This window comes from Lemur catta, chromosome 8, assembly GCF_020740605.2.
Source record: "Lemur catta isolate mLemCat1 chromosome 8, mLemCat1.pri, whole genome shotgun sequence".
Taxonomy (NCBI): domain Eukaryota; kingdom Metazoa; phylum Chordata; class Mammalia; order Primates; family Lemuridae; genus Lemur; species Lemur catta.
Window position 1 is genome coordinate 69,307,147 of NC_059135.1, and position 16,369 is coordinate 69,323,515.

At 38.1% G+C, this 16,369-nt stretch overlaps 1 non-coding gene across 1 annotated transcript; it reads left to right on the top strand.

Moving 5' to 3' along the window:
- The first annotated feature begins 11,366 nt into the window (after window positions 1-11,366).
- Window positions 11,367-11,437, top strand: LOC123644245. The gene has a single exon (XR_006737064.1). It is a non-coding gene; the product is annotated as a small nucleolar RNA SNORD56 (small nucleolar RNA).
- The last annotated feature ends 4,932 nt before the right edge of the window (window positions 11,438-16,369 follow it).

Below are 16,369 nucleotides of genomic sequence, written 5' to 3' on the forward strand. Positions count from 1 at the left end.
TGAATTAAATATTTCAAAAAAATTCTGAAAAAGTGTATAAACCAAATCCCTGTCATGGAAACAGTGCATTTTTTATTTGTTTCTATTTTTCACAAAATAAAATCACATTTAATGTATAGAATACTGCAACTTAATCTATTTCCTTTAAACAATATATTATGGACATCTTTTAAGTATAATTTGTTAAAACTGGTCCCAAATTTAAGAGCAGCTGCCTAAAATGATTTATCCGTGTCTGAAATCAAGCCAGTATACAGAAATATACTTGTGCCAATTGTTTACAGTTCATGTCCATTCTGATTAATGAATTCTGTTTAGTCAGCACCAGTATTGTGCCATTGTTTACTTTTGTTATTGTTTACTATTTTTACTATCACCCCAGGATGTACCTTAACTTATTAACCATATGGATAGTCATATTGTTTCTAATTTTTTGCTGTTTAAACAATGGTACCCTGAATATCTTTGTACATATAACTAATACCTACATATCACTTCTTAGGTATAAATCCAGTTTGAGATATAGAGAAATGCTTTCACATGTAAAGAAAGAGATCAGTATAATGATGGTCTTCTAAGTATTGTCTGCAATCACAACACCTGAAAACTACCTGAAGGATTAATTGTAGGAAAATGGAGTAAATAGACTAAAGGGCATATTATACAGCAGTTAAAATCAACGAATGTGATCTCAATGCATTTATCAGTATGGATTGATCCTGAAAATATAATGTTGAGTGAAAAAGCAAATTGAATTTTGTTACATAGCACATATGTAATTAAAAATAAAATTATACTATATGGTTTTCATGCTATAAATAACTATTAAGAGTATAGAAATAAGTATACACATCAAATTTGTGATAGAGGGTGATGAGCCTTGGAGGGAGATGAGGAGAAATTCAACTTTTATCTGAAATCATTTATCATAAAAAGATCCAAAATAAATATCACAGAATATCAAAATTAGTCCAAATATAGATATATTTTGTCATGTAATTATTTTATCTAAATGTATTTATTTTAATTTTAAAATCCTCATATGATACCATAAATTTTCTTCTGAGGTACACTTTGTTGCATCCAGTGTAATTTGCTTCTATCTTCCATACAGTAAGTTGTGTGATTTCATCTATAAGGCTCATTGGAAAATTAATTTATACATTTTTCAAGTGATTAAGATAACTTTTCACTACATTGTCTAGTAATTTTACACTGTTTCCACACAATGTGGCTTTAATAGTATCTAGTTTTAGCAAGTTATTTAAATTTTCTTTGACCCTAGCATATGAAAAACTTCTATAAATAATACCATGACAGTGTTAACAAACAATGTGAGATTTCTACTTTTTGGGTTCAATGTTGTGTGAGTATATGTTCATATGTGTATTTATGTGTGTTCCTATGTCTGTTCATGTTCATGACCATTTCTGAGAGTTTTAGTTTAAAGCTTCCTGGGATTTTACTGTTATTTCAGTTTCTTTTTGTACTTGTCAGTTTTTGCTGTGTTTACATTGATCCTATGTTATTCAGTGCATGTGAGTTTATAATTGCGAGAGGTACTAGATGGATTATTTCTTAATCAATATAAACTATTCCTTTTTCCTTAGATTCCATTTCGTATAACTCTCATATTTCCATTCTTAATTTGTTTACTAGCGTTTGTCTATTATGTTTTTTTTCCATGTATCTCTTTTCAACACATCTTTGTGTTTTGCTGTATTTTTTTTAAACTTCCAAAGTTAGGTCCATATAAAGTTGAAAAGAAAAAAAAGATGTTAATCAGCCAAAGTTATTTCTCTCACACTCTCTCCATTAATTTCCTAATGAGTTTCATGAAATCTCACATCAATTGGTATTTACTTAGTACCAAATTGAAACTAGCAGCATTTTATTTGTGGCACAAGAAGCACACATTGGAGGGAGGCAGTGGAGTAGGTGAATTAGCAGAAGTGCACAGTGTGCCCCTAGATTGTAAGGGCGTATCTCCTAGAAAAAGAGAAAGAACAAGTAAATGCCAATAGTATGGAATTTATAATTTTTGTGATTTTCAAATAAGGAAGCTATTGCTCACTGGAATAGTTGGAGCAAACCATGGATCTTTAAAACAGTGAACGAAAGGAAAAGCATTTTAGACTTGCATAGGGAATAACATAAGAACATTCATTCAATCATTCATTCAGTTCAAGAAACATTGGGCAACTACTTTTTATAAGAATTGAGATAGGTGTTGGGAACATAATAGTGTACAAAAATGGCTCCATAAAATGGAGCTTAGAGTCTATCAGCAGGTTATATCACCCAAACAGATATAAAATGAAATTCTGTGCCCCATAAGTGAACTGCCGTATCACCAACAATGAGGAAAATCTGGCTAGGGAGGCTGGGAAAAGTTTCCCAAAGTATGAATATTAAACTCAGGGAAAAATAAAGAGTGGGTAGTGACCCTGCAAGAGTGGCAGGAGAGAGTTTATTAGACAGAAGTAACGATGTGGGTGAAGGTCCAATGACAGGAGTAACTGGGCTAGTTCTACCTCTCTTTGAAGCTAGAATGAAAAGACAGAGTGGTCCCAAAGCATGAGAAATCTTGAGACATACACAGAAATCAGTTGAGGTAAGAATTTTAGGTTTGAGTAAAGATTTTGGTCTTTGTTTTTAAAGTGATAGAAAACCATTAATGAAATATTTAAGTAGAGCAAGGAGTTGGGATGGAATAAGGGTGATTGACTTGATCAATATTTTCATAAAAACGATCTCCTTGGCTCTGCCTCTGTGGCGAATGGATTTGAGGAACCAAGAGGAGCTGTAGGGGGCAAGGACTACAGCAGAAGTGCAAGTAAGAGCTTATGGTAGTTCTGTCTAGAAGGATAGTCTTTGAAACAGGATGAACCATTTGTAATGGAACAATATTTAAGAGGTAAAATCAATAGGGCTTTAAGATGGATTGGATATGGGACAAGGAAAGACATGAACATATAAAGGAATGACTCCAGGATTTCTGGCCTCGTCAACAGGATAGGGAGGGTATGGAACACGAGATGCTCATGAGGTTTGTTCTCAACATGATTGGAGTCACTGAGAATGGAGTGTACATTTGGGGGGTGGCAATGATACTAATCTCATAGCAGCTGAAAATGCCTAATGGAGAATTATGCAATAAAAATAAAAATTAAATGGGTTAGAAGAAGGCATAATAAAAGAGAGGAATTGAAATTCAGGCAGTAATACTGGAATCACAAACAACTAGAATGAAATCCCAATGCTTCCACTTACTGGGTGATTTTTAAAAAATACATAATTACCTCTCAAGGGTCTTGGTTTTCTCATTTTAACGGTGTGAAATTGTATCTACTCATAGGGTTCTTGTGAAGGTTAAGTGGGATAATATGGGTAAAGTGTCTAGTTCAATAAATGCTTAATAACTTCTTTTATTTCTTAAGAGTCAAGGGAGAGAGAAGTGAGGTCCCCATTTCAATCTGAGCTGCAACCTTATATATTGCTCATCACAGCCTCTATTTCAGATGTTTGGGAAAAGAAAGAAAGAGATTAGGTGATTTGTCTCCAGCCAAAGACTTTTATGAGCTAAATTTATTTTCTGAGTACTAGTCCAGCAAGTTGGCAGGCATTTTTCTAGCACACTCGGAAGTAGCTTATACATTTTGAGACAGATTAAAAAGTTATTGACCTGCTTTATGAAAGTTGTCCAAATTGTCTCCAAACAAAATGCAACTGAGTTTCCCATTCATTCTGACAACACAGTTACATCCAAATACATGGAGCGCAGGAGGCATGAAATTTCCAAGCTGTGACCAATGAGTGTATGCCAAGGAAACCGCCAGCTGCCAGGCTTCCCTGTGTCAAAAGACCCCGGAAAATCAGCACTGACCCACAGTAGGAGAGGAAGGCCTGAACATGTATATATAGAAGTGGCCAATCTGGGTCCTGACTTCTAGCAAATCAGGAGACCTGACAACACCAGATCTGCTCTAAGGCCTCCGGCTCACATAGCTCCCTCCACTTCCTGTGTAACACCTTGTACCTGCTCCTTTATGTTCACTTACATTATCTGCCTGGACGCTCTATCCATCCACATGTGTAACCCAGACATTTCTTTCACTAACACCAATAGAAAGAACGCAAGCTATGGGGCAAGACAGCCTGGGTTCAAATCCTGGTTCTGATACTTACTATCTGACCATGGCAAGTTCCCTAAACTCTCTAAAGTTTAGTTGGTTCATCCGTAAAACAGGGATATTAATAATACATAATTTAAAAGTTGTCAGGAGAATATAAAACATAACATATATAAAGCCTATAGAACAATACATAGCAGCTGATTAGAACTCATGGCTAGGTATTGAAGAAGTAGGTAGGTACTTTTCTCAGGTGTTCTGCAAGTTTCATTATGTGCAAATGGATATCATAGGAGTCCAACTATTCTCAGAAAGCCACTCCAAGTAAACAACGCTCACTCTCTTGAGCTTCTCTTACCCAGGGTTTATCAATGCTCATGCACACATTATCAGCACATCCAGACTTTAGCACTTGCAACTCATGTTTTTTGGTTTTCCTCCAGAGAATGGCTCAAATCTAGGCTCTATAAAAGGCTAGAAAGAGCCCGCTTTAGAAGACTACAGAGAAGAAACCAGCATTTTGATGCAATTTCAAAATCTCTGAGAAGATATTAGTACTTCCCAGACACCCTCCTATCTTATTTATTCTATTTAAAGGTTTTTACTCCTATATATATTCCTTGAGTTTAAACTTAGTCCTTGTTTGCTAAGCCTTAGAAGTTACCATAATATGAAGAAGTTCACCTGAATTAAAAAATTATTTTTTAAAGAATTTCATGTGAGAGAAAAAATTCAAGCATCACTTAAAGAAAAGAAACTAAAAATCTTTCCTCCTCACCCAACCCTTCATTCTTCGCCCCAGTATAACCACTTCATCACTTTTGGGTTATATTCCTCCCCCCCCCGAAAAAATCCAGTTTACTTAAATATACCTGTATATGAGTTTCAAATTATAAATGGACTCATACTACACACCTCTTTCTGCAGAACATTACATGTAAATATGTACATATCACTATCTTAATACCTGCGCAGTATTTTATTGTATGAATATTATACATGTATGATTTATGTAACAAATCCTCTATTGTTGGACATTATAAATAATGTTGATGTGTGTACACTAATGTGCGCATGCACACACACGCATACATATTCATGCATCTTGACATACTTTTCGTTCGAGGCAAGTTGAAGATCTGTACTAAGTCAGTGGCAGTGCAGATGGAGAGATGGAGCATTTATTAAATTGAACATATGGGAGAATAGAGTCCAGGGCAATTCCCAGATTTTTTTTTTTCTTAGACAAACAGGTAATGTGGGATGACGTTCATCAAACTAAGGAATGCTGAAGTAGAAACTGGCTTTCATAGCGGAAATGATGGCTTCAGTTTTTTTCAGGTTAAGTTTCAGTTGTCCATGGAGCATCCAAGTAAAGCTTTCCAGTAATTAGATATAACAGCCTGAAACTCAAGGAACAGGTCTCAGCTGCCAAGTTTGTTCTGCAGCAGACTGTGAAAATGGACTGTCTCATAGGTTAGTAGCCTGATCTAGGAATTACTTAAAGTAGGATTCTGGATGAGATAAAAAGAAAGCTAAAGTTAAGAATATGGTTCTATTACAGCTTAAAAGATAACTATTTCCATGTTGAAATGATTTATTGCTGTACAATTATTTCTTTCACTTATTGAGACTAAATTCATATCCTTTGGTACTTACGTTCCTTTATGTTTAAATCATGGAAAGGTCATACTTTTAATTCTGCAATTTGTGATTTGGTCAGAAGACTACACATCAATTTCAGGAAAATGAGCATATTCTTATGCCATATGTTTTGTTGTTTGGGCCACACCAGTTGGAGGGAAATTCTCTAAGCAGGCAAAAAGAGCATCAAGTGCTGAAACTGCAAACCCTAAATTATAAAATTTTCATGAAAACATATCAACCAAAGACTGAACCAGGGTCAGTTACAGAAGCCGTACAAGAGATGCTGGGTGTTTAGGAGATTGTCCCTCAGGTGCTTGCCACCTCCAAGTCTGATTCCAACCTACATGGAGGAGAATCCACATCTTTGTTTAGTCAGGAAGCCAGGACCTCTTCCAAACCCAGCCCTGAAGGTAAAGGAATCCTCCACTAAGTCCCAGGAATCCCCCATCCAGCTGCTTCATTGGCCTGTCAATCAAAAACAAGTCACCTGTGTGTGTACCTACCCCATCACCTGGGGCTAGAACTCTAATTGCAGTGAGAAGGGAAACCAGCAGTCATTATGACACTGCCTGGGGACATTATTTCCCATTTCTTTCACAGCACATTTACAGTATTGGAAATGAAATTTCCTCTCAAGCTCGGTTTTAGCTTAGAACAAAAACATACAGTACACTTGAATTATTGTAAAATGTTAGTTGTGGTGGAGCACATCAGAACACATTATCTGGATCTGACATTTAACTCTCACTTTCTCTTTCTATACTGCATAACACTTGGGCAAATTTTTCTTGCTAAAAAGTGGCAGAGGCAGTTGAACACAATTTACTTGTCAGTCTGCAGCTCAGAATCATAAACTTTGAGGAGAGCAGTGAGAATCATTTGATGATGATAATGATAATGAGGACACTTGTAATTTGGTACTTTCTTGCCAAGTTTGAGAAGGGAAGAATTCTTTACATATACACATTCTAAAAGAATTAGCGAATTAGGTATTTCTGACACTAAATAGTGTTACACATGGGTTGGAAGAAATAACTGAGACCAAGCTATGGCTGTAATTCCAGTATGGGGTGAGAAAAGAATCCTGTTTAAATGAAAATGTATGAATGCATCCATAGCACAGAATTTACTAATGAGTGGTGATAACTTTAGATCAAAATATATTTTCTGAGGTTATGAATTAAATTATTTCATATAGTTTCAATTACATTATTGGTATATTAGTATTTATTTAATTACACAGTACTTTTTTGGCTGAATGAGGCTGAAAATACACAGCAATGGAGAAGAAAGAGTATCACATCTCCCTGGGATGTTTGATAGATACTAACATATGATAATGAATTATATACAGAACATGATTCTGTGTTGTTTGTATTTATGGTTGAAATCTGTAGAAAATCTTCTCTGTGAAACTTTGGGTAGGTCTTAATTAAAATGTATCGTGTTTCCTTACAGCCCTCACTTGAAATATACTATGGAAAACTCAAAGTCCTAAGGAAAGAAATCAAAATAAAGGACATATTTGGACAAATTTCCAAGCAAAGGCCCATCTGAGTTTCTCCTTGTCAGTTGTAACTGGCTGCTATTACATAAGAGGGACATTTCAGTGGCCTGGTAACCAGGATACTGTATTACAAGGTCAGCTTCACTCCATTATAAAATGCTTTGGAAGACTGAGTTGATCTGTGTTCATCAGAATATAATAGACAGCTGCAATCAAATTCCATCCAGAGAATTTTCTGGGTATGATTTATAGTATGGACCAAAAAAAAAAAAAGAATTAAACCTAGGGATATAGGACTCAATTATCTGTGGGAATCAGAGCTCATCATCCAATACACCACCTAAAGCACTATTAAAGACTTTATCGAAGCAATCAGTGACAAAATCAGTCAGTGTCTGAGTTCATGATTTCTCTGAGTGTTAAATTTGATCATGCCTCATTTTGCTTCACTCACTTTTTTTTCAAACTGACAGATATTTATGACTAAAAAAATAGGTTTTCAAGTAAGAAGAGGGAGGTAAAAAAGGGAGAACATGAGTGAAAATAAAAAGTGGGTACAGCAATTTATAATATGCTGGAAGAAACTTTTAACCGGCAGTTTTGTACTTTCAATACATTATGAGCTATGAGAAAAATATAGGAACACTTCAGTAGAAAAGGATATAGAGTAGATTTCACATTACTAGTCAAGTGAGGGTAATTACATGGACTCTCCAACAATTACTACCTGAAAGACTCATTCTAACTCCTGAAAGATTAAGCCTTGTTAAGTAAAATGCCTCCGCAGCAGTCAAACTCCATTCAAGGAAGCTGAAGCCACACTCCAGGTCTTTCAACCAGAAAGATTTAATATAGAAAATTGTTTCACAGATGCTGTGGTTTGAGTATGCCCCCTCCAAGCTTCTGGTGTTGGAGCTTAATGGCCAGTGTGATGGTGTGAAGAGGTGTGGCCTTTAAGAGGTGATTAGGTCTTAAGGATTCCTCTCCTCGTGAATGGGAGTAAGGCCTTTATAAAAGGGGCTTCATGCAGCATTTGGCCTGCTTGCCCTCCTGCCTTCTGCCCTGTGAGGACACAGCATGTCTTCCCTCCAGAGGAAGCAACAAGGCACCATCTTGGAAGCAGAGAGCAGCCCTCACCAGACAACGGAATCTACTGGCACCTTTGATCTCAGACTTTCTAGCCTCTGGAACTAGGAGAAAATAAATTTCTGTTCTTATAAATTACCCAGTCTCAGGTATTTTTGTTATAGTAGCACAAAACTAAGACAACATGTGATGCAATTGTTGAGAAACACAAGACAGTAGCTCAACTAGAGTTTGGCAACAGCAGGGAGCCCTTACCACCTCTAGGGCAGGGAGGTAGTGCTGTCCATCCTGTGGGAGCCAGAGCGATGGTGAAACATCTTGGTCAGAACTTGGACCTCAGAGTGAATGACTCCTTTGAGGGAACTAGATAGAGTTAGGAAGGAGAAGCACTCACAGAGACAATACAGAAAGCAGAAGGAAAGAGGCAGAAATAAGCAGACTTCTCTCCTCCTTCTGCCCTCTAATCTTAGCCAGTGCCTTCCTGCAGTGGGCTTGGGCTGCCATAACAAAATACCATAGACTGGGTGGCTTAAAAACCAAAATGTTTTTTTCTCCCAGTTCTAGTGGCTGAAAGTCCAAGATCAAGTTTCAGGTGAGGGCTCTCTTCCTAGCTTGTAGACAGCCACCTTCTCCATATGTCCTTTCATGGCCTTTCCTTGGTGCATGCACAGGAGAATGAGAGAGACCGAAAGACAGAGAGAGCAACAGAGAGAGAGAGAGACAGAAAGAAAGAGAAAGAGAGAGAGAGAGACTCTTACTTGAACACTCTGGTGTCTCCTCTAAGCATACTAATTCTATCAAATCAGGGCCCCACATGTATGACCTCCTTTACCTGTAATTGTTTCCTTGGAAACCTCATCTCCAAATACAGCTACATTAGATGTTAGGACTCCAAAATATGAATTTGGGGGACACAAACATTCAGTCCATAGCACTGCCTTTGGCTGAACCTACTGAGATGCCAATGGGCAAGGGACCCTGACAAATATTCTGAGATACACAAAGGGAGGAGAGAGAGAATAGGTTAATACAATCCCTCTTCATATTCTTTTAACTTGATTTTTTTTTTTTTTTGAGACAGGTTCTTTCTCTGTTGCCCCCAAGGTGGAGTGCAGTGGTATGATCATAGCTCACTACAGCTTCGAACTCCTGGGCTCAAACAATCCTCCCACTGCAGCCTTCAGAGTAGGTGGGACTATAGGTGTATACCACCATGCCTGGCTAATATTTATTTTTCATAGAGACAGGGTCTTAATTTGATTTTTAATGGAACCTGGAGAAAAATAAACAGTAGAATTGGGTGGACTTAACGCAACTTGGTTAAATATGTGTTTCCTAATTACCATAATGGCAGATCAATATATGTTGGCAGATTTGATAGCTGTGATCAAATGCATGGCTACAGAAAATGGCTAATTTATTACCCAAAATACCTTCTTCTACATCTGAAGGTTTATCATAACTAGAGCACTATAGAAATTTCATTTCTAGACAGCAAAGCTATGTCTGCCTGATAAAAAAAAATTAAACTGTTGTAGGAATAGCATGAAAATAGGATTCTATTCTAATAAACGGGAAAACATATAAAAATAGGTTGGCTTCAAGCTTTCCTTGTTAATCTTCTATCCCACCCACACACATAGTGGGCACTGTTAACAAATATAGAGAAGAAACATTTCTCACCAAAACCCAGTCTATTATTATTGCTTGCACAAAGAGTAAATCTTTCCATTTGAATCAGTACCCCAAATCTGGGAAGTCACACACAATCCAAACATGGATGCACAAACCTCCTTTCCAGTTAAAATTCTGACTAAGAGGAAATGCATATGGCTAATGAAAATCATCAACAATCAATTCATATGAAAAGCACAATGGCCCTTTAAGTGGGGTTTCCTATAACACAGTCCCTTACCATTTAGCTGGATCACAATGAATGATCCAAGACCAGGCAATGTATATCAAGAGCCTTTAAAATTCATTATGTTTGACCCATTGATTTCATTTCCGAGAATCTAAGGAAATAAAAAGTCAGGAAAAGCTTTACATAAAGCTGTTCATTAAGTCATTATTTATAGCTTTACAAATTAGAAACAATCTAACATTTTTGACAGTAAGAGAATGCTTAAAGAAGCTATGATACAGAAAGATAATGGGCTGTTATAGAACCAATAAAACTATGAATATGAAGAGAATTTATTATACAGTGAAGCACAAACATAGGGTACTACCAGAGCACTAGTGTAGGAAAAGACAGGGCAAAAATATAGCAAATGTTAATAGTCAGGCTGTAAATGTTATAAATGATAATAGTGGCTATCTTTCAGTTTTAGGATTATGGGTATTTCCCCCCTTCCTACTTTTCTTTGTAATGTATATTTTCTACATGTATTATCTAATACTTCAGGAAAAAAACAAGCCATATTAAAATAATTAGTGCTGTTATCTGACACCTTTCATCTTGCTATTTGGTATCATTCCAGTCTCCTTGCCTTGGTGTAGCTGTTTTGGAGGCCAGAGCTAGGGGAGTCAGGATCTGATTTGTCTGCTCACTGCTCCCCAGTGCTATCCCAGCCTCTTCAACTAAACTTGCAACTATCTGCTGAGAACCTGTAATCTGTCAATCTTCATGTTAGGTGCAATAGGAAATCCAAAGAGGTATGCCATTTTACTTTTAAGCTTATGATTAGGCTTATAATTTTATTAGGGATATAAGTCTTATTTACTTGAAATAAAAATTAGGGAACAAAATAGTACTTAATCTGAAGCCAAGAGGCTCAATAGGTCAGTGGCTTTCAAATCTTTCAAAGTAAATAATATGTTTAACTTTGCAATCTATACAGCACGAATGTGTGTGTGTGTATGTGTGTGTATGTGTGTGTGTGTGTGTGTGTGTGTGTGTGTGTGTGAATCTGGAAATATTTGCCATCACTATGTGTAATGAACTCTATTTTCTATTTATTCCTAGTCTACATTATTACATTAAAAATACACTATAATGATGGCAATAGTTTTCATCAACAGCAGTTCACCTATTAAGTGTTGTTACTTTGGGTCTGAGTGAAGAAAGGGGAAAAAAAAGATAAGAACAATAAATACGCAGGTCACAATCCATCAAATTGATTCCATGAACCTATTACTGGGTTCTGGATCCAGAGTTTGAAAAATACCCATAAGCAAAAAGTTCCAAGGAATGTTTTATTTAAAAAAAAAATCAGGGTAGTCCCTATAAATTACCAGGAAAATCTTGAGCTTGAAAGCAGCATTCAAAATAGTGATGTTCTCTGCATGGGAAAGATGATCAGACAAAATTAATCTGATAGATTCCCCTAAAGTTTAGAGCTGTTGCTTATGTTTAGTAACATCCAAATGGGCAGCAGTGTACTTCAGTTGTTAAAAGCATTGTCTTTAGGGTCAGACTGACATGAATTCAAGTCCCAGCCTTGCCAATTTCTAGCTGTTTAATCACAGACAATGCTACTTTATTTCTCTGTATCTTATTTCTCTAATATGTAAAATAAGGAAGACTAGTCCTACCTTTTAAGAAAATTTATAGAATTAAATCAGTCAAAATAAATTATGCCTGGTATGTAGCAAGTGCTTATTATGTACTTCCTTTGTTTAAGGCTTGGTGGATTATATTGACTCCTGAATGTTAATAATTTATTTTATCTGGTTCCAAATTCCAAGATGGTATTGACCAAAATGCATATCTTCCTCTTATTCTATCATATCCAACCTGGCTTGTTTCTCCTTCTGCCTGGCTCTGAGTCCCAAATCTACAATCTGCTCTCAATAGTCCAGAGTAACAGAATTTTAGCAGGTTTATTGAGAAATGGGTCAGATTCCAATTCTATTTAAAATATAGGCTGAGCCATATAAGTATAGATTTTATATATTATAAGGATCTCTGTTCACCATGACAGTATTTTCATTTTTAAAAAAGTAATAAACTTGTGATAAAAATTCAAACACCATATATAGGAATAAAGCAAAAACCTAAAAATAAAAATCACTCTTTGTCTACCACCTAATCTTTCCAGTCTTACTCCTTAACAGTAATTCCAAAATAATGTTAAAAGATAGTGGGGAAAATGGGCATCCTGATATTTTTCCTGACTTTAATGCATATGCTGATTATTCACTATCAAGTAGCTGTTTTGGGGGTAAGAAATATATAAAGAGGAACACCTCTTTATCCCTATGACTGATATATATGGGAAATAAAGGTCCTTATAAAAAAATTTTAGTATTAGAAAATCATTACCTCTTCCCATTGTTATTTTTTAAATAAAGAATAAATGATAGATTTTATCATATGTCTTTTTTCCATATTATGGGATGACTTATGGTTTCCTTGTTAGACTTCTAATATGCATAACTATGGATATTCTCTTATTCTACTTTAAAGATTTATCTTTTCTTATCTATCAATGTACATTGTCAGAAAGAGAAAGCATTTTCTTTGGTTTGAGAATTATCAGTCATCATGCATGTGAGATAGAATTATTTCTGTACTTTTTACAGATTGGTAATACTATCAAATGGATAGCAAAAGAGAAATGCTTTTCTACTTATGCATTTTTAAATCTTTGAATTAACACATTTGTCGATCAGCATATCACAATAAAATTGCACAGATGAAGCTTTCTACTTTTATCTGATTATATTCATAAATTCATTCACTCACTCAACAAATATTTATTGAGTGCATACTATGTGTCATGTTCTATACCTAATACAGTCCAAGCACTCCATGGAATTTCTGGTCTAAAGTGGGAAACAAATACTAAGCAAAAATTACCCTAGGTGGGCAGGTAGGTAGGTATGTAGAGAGACAGATAGATAGGTAGGGTTATTAACTGTGGTTAAGGGCTGTCAAGATAAATTATGGAATTTTAGGAGAGACCATCACAGAGTACTATAACAACAGATCTGAGGTAATCTCAGGAGAATGGGAAGACTTTTATGAGCAATTGGCTTTTAAGCAGAGATCTTAAGACTAGAAATTAAATGACAACAAAGTATGGTAAAGGGTATTCCACACAGAAGGAAGAGAATATGCAGGTCTTAAAGATGAAAGAATAATGACATATTTATGATATTAGAGAATGTCCAGGATGGCTGCAGAACAAAGCACAAAGTAGAACAAGGCAAAAATGGAAAATTCAGAAGGGCCAGATCCTGCAGGGCTTTTTAGATCATAAGGATTTTGGTCTTTTCCCCAACAGCAACTGGATACTTTGAGGGATTTTTAAAAGAATATCATGATTAATTTTGCCTTTTAGAAAGATCACTCTGCTTTAAATGCAGAAAACGGATTAGAGAAGATCAAGAATGAATTAAGGATGACCAGTCTACTTTGGTAGACTGAGTAAGAGAAGATGTTTCAGTTGGAACATGAGTGGTGGTGGTGTGGAGATAGAAGTAAAACGATTTTATTGATATTTAAGGGAGAGCTATTAGGGCTTGATGATGAATGAGATGTTTTGGGGGCACATGGGAGGTTGCAGAGGGAGTTGTCAAGAATGGCACCCAGATTTCCTGAGCTTGTATTTTTTATGTGTGGTGGCACCATTCATTGAGAAGGAAATACAGGAGAGGACTAGGACTGATTTTTAGTGCTGTAATAAGTTTGTATGAAAGTCTCATGCTCTAAGCATATTGGCATCAGAAGATTTTTGATTTCTCAACAACTCAGAGCAGAAAGAGTAGTTAAGAGTCAGATCCTGGATCCTGGTTCTGCCCCTTACTTGCAAGATTCCTGCACAAGCAAGTTCTCTGCTGTTTTCTTCATGTCTTGTGTGGTGGATTAGTTTCCTAGGTCTGCCATAACAAATACTTGCAAACTGAGTTGCTTAAAACAATAGATACGTATTTAATATTCCCTCACAGTTGTGGAGGCTAGAAGTTCAGAGTCAAGGTATTGATAGGGTTGGTTCCTTCTTGAGAGCTCAAAGGGAGGAGCTTTTCCAGACCTCTATTTTAGCTGCTGTGAGTTGCTGGCAACATAATTCAAGTCTCTGCCTCGGTCTTCACAAGGTGCACTCCTCAGTGAGTGCATGTGTGTCTGTGTTTAAATTTCCTCATTTTATAAGGACGCCAGTCATTTGATTAAGACCCAGCATAATCTAGGGAGATCTCATCTTAACTTGATTACATCCGTAAAGTCTTTATTTTCCAAAAAAGGTCACGTTTATAGGTACTGGGGGTAAGGACTTCAGCATATCTTTTTAGGGGACACAATTCAACCCACAACACCTGGGGATAATTAATAATACCTAACCTATAAAAGTGTTATGAAGATGGCCGACTAGAGACAAAGCTTGTCGGACTGTCCTGGCAGAAGAGTTGAGGATTGGATGAAGAAGAGCAGAGAGTGATTACTGCTCAGAAGTGGACCACGGGGACAGACACCAATGGAGTCCAAGGACACCAAAACTGAGCAGCTGAGAGAGGAGGGTAAAAGGGAGAAATTGGCTTGGTGCAAACCAATTCCAAGGAGTTCTGGAGCCCAGGGAAAGGGTAAGGGTTTTTTTCCTTCTTCCTGACCTGGGTGCCTCAGGGTCTCATCCCACAGGGGAGTGCCATTAGAGACCAGAGAGCCAACATCTGTACATCTGGACACCTCCTCCTCTGCACCTTCCCCACTACCGGCATCCCAGGAAGTAATTTTGCCTCAAGCGGCTCATAGCCATGTGGCTGCATTCGCCCCACACCAACTGCCAAAGCACCTCGCACTGAGTGACTTGGTTTGTGGCAATCGGCAGGCAATCGGAGCACACTGCCAGCCCAGCCTGCCTCAGGCAATAGGAATACACTCCCAGAGCCCATTCCCAGCTGAGCCTGCCTCCCCAGCCAAGCCTGCCTCAGATGGACAGCATAGCCACCACAGTGGCTTGGAGAGGAGGGAAGATGGTCTTCCTCTCCAACTTGAGAGTGGTGCAGGAATACTGCTACCCCTTCCCCAAACCATAGCAGCCACTAGAGTTCTCTGTGCTGAATGACCTACTTTCAGCACCATGCATTTCCACCCCCAGCTGGCAGGGCAACCTGAGTTTGTGATCCTCCTGCCCACAGGCATTGGGCGCCTACATCTGCTGATGGAGCAGACAGTGGGGCAGCGAGGTGTAGGGGAGAGATCCCAGTTCCAGGGTTGTTCGGCAAGTGAGAGCCTGTGCCCATGGGAGAGTGTGGGGGAGCACAAGAGAGCAGGGTGCGGGTCGGTGTGCCCCATCTCCCCTCTCCCAGAGAACCACCACATTGGAGTTTGCTGCACCATTGTGACTCAATTTGCATAAGTACTGGTTCCCAGGATAACAGAATGCCTCAGGTGCCTCAGGCTTTATCAAAGGAGCAGCTGCCCCCACTGTCAGTCACTTTAATAGGGAGGTGGGCTTGATCCAAATGATCCTTGAGCTGCCACTATTCCTCTAGTGGGAGCGTACCCCTGGTGGAGACTGCTGGGGATAGAGACGCCCACCCACCTCAACTTGGGGTCTAGTGGCAGAAAAGTGGTGCACAACTGGAGATCCCCTTATCTCCCAGAAACATGCAGAGATGCACACCAGCGGGCCAGACACACCAGCGGGCCAGTAGGAAAGCTCGAAAGCCCCATCTTGGGTGAAGAGGAAACACAAGTGGACTGATTGGAGGGAAAGTGCTCAGGTTTGCAGACTGGGACCGAAAAAGCCTGGCTAGGACCCTCAGCAATTGCCCAAGTAGGCCCCTGCCATCAGAAGCAGCTGTCCAAGCTTGGAGAGATAGCCCTGAACTCCATATCAGTGGCTCCCCCTAGCGGCCAGATAAGCAATCTTTGAGCCCCGTAGAGGCTCACATACCCAGGCTCTCCCACCCCAGTTATGATCTATCTTGCTCTTCCCCTCACCTCAGGGGGGAGCAGGGTCCAAGCAACCCCTGGGAACTACAAGGCCCCTCACAAAGCTTGGGGCATTCATATATTCCACCTGGAGGACCAAAGCCTGCCACTGGCACA